The sequence below is a fragment of the Oncorhynchus masou genome, chromosome 29 (assembly GCF_036934945.1).
Source record: "Oncorhynchus masou masou isolate Uvic2021 chromosome 29, UVic_Omas_1.1, whole genome shotgun sequence".
NCBI classification, from domain to species: Eukaryota; Metazoa; Chordata; class Actinopteri; order Salmoniformes; family Salmonidae; genus Oncorhynchus; species Oncorhynchus masou.
This window is the reverse complement of record NC_088240.1, coordinates 100,857,963-100,859,154: the sequence shown is the minus strand read 5'-3', so window position 1 is coordinate 100,859,154 and position 1,192 is coordinate 100,857,963.

The window sequence follows — 1,192 nt, the reverse complement described above, 5'->3', positions numbered from 1 at the left end:
CCTCTGGAGCAGCAATGTTATTCTCTTCACTGAATCACATCACATGACAGTGTAACGTGTCATTACAGCAGCATTTAGCCAGTCGGTGGGATGTGATGTCATTACAGCAGCATTTAGCCAGTCGGTGTGATGTGATGTCATTACAGCAGCATTTAGCCAGTCGGTGTGATGTGATGTCATTACAGCAGCATTTAGCCAGTCGGTGGGATGTGATGTCATTACAGCAGCATTTAGCCAGTCGGTGTGATGTCATCACAGCAGCATTTAGCCAGTCGGTGTGATGTCATCACAGCAGCATTTAGCCAGTCGGTGGGATGTGATGTCATTACAGCAGCATTTAGCCAGTCGGTGGGATGTGATGTCATTACAGCAGCATTTAGCCAGTCGGTGGGATGTGATGTCATTACAGCAGCATTTAGCCAGTCGGTGGGATGTGATGTCATTACAGCAGCATTTAGCCAGTCGGTGGGATGTGATGTCATTACAGCAGCATTTAGCCAGTCGGTGTGATGTGATGTCATTACAGCAGCATTTAGCCAGTCGGTGTGATGTCCTTACAGCAGCATTTAGCCAGTCGGTGGGATGTGATGTCATTACAGCAGCATTTAGCCAGTCGGTGTGATGTCATTACAGCAGCATTTAGCCAGTCGGTGTGATGTGATGTCATTACAGCAGCAGTTAGCCAGTCAGTGGGATGTGATGTCATTACAGCAGCATTTAGCCAGTCAGTGGGATGTGATGTCATTACAGCAGCATTTAGCCAGTCGGTGTGATGTCATTACAGCAGCATTTAGCCAGTCAGTGGGATGTGATTTCATAACATGTCATTACAGCAGCATTTAGCCAGTCAGTGGGGTGTGATGTCATTACAGCAGCATTTAGCCAGTCGGTGGGATGTGATGTCATTACAGCAGCATTTAGCCAGTCGGTGTGATGTCATTACAGCAGCATTTAGCCAGTCGGTGGGATGTGATGTCATTACAGCAGCATTTAGCCAGTCGGTGTGATGTGATGTCATTACAGCAGCATTTAGCCAGTCGGTGTGATGTGATGTCATTACAGCAGCATTTAGCCAGTCGGTGTGATGTGATGTCATTACAGCAGCATTTAGCCAGTCGGTGTGATGTGATGTCATTACAGCAGCATTTAGCCAGTCGGTGGGATGTGATGTCATTACAGCAGCATTTAGCCA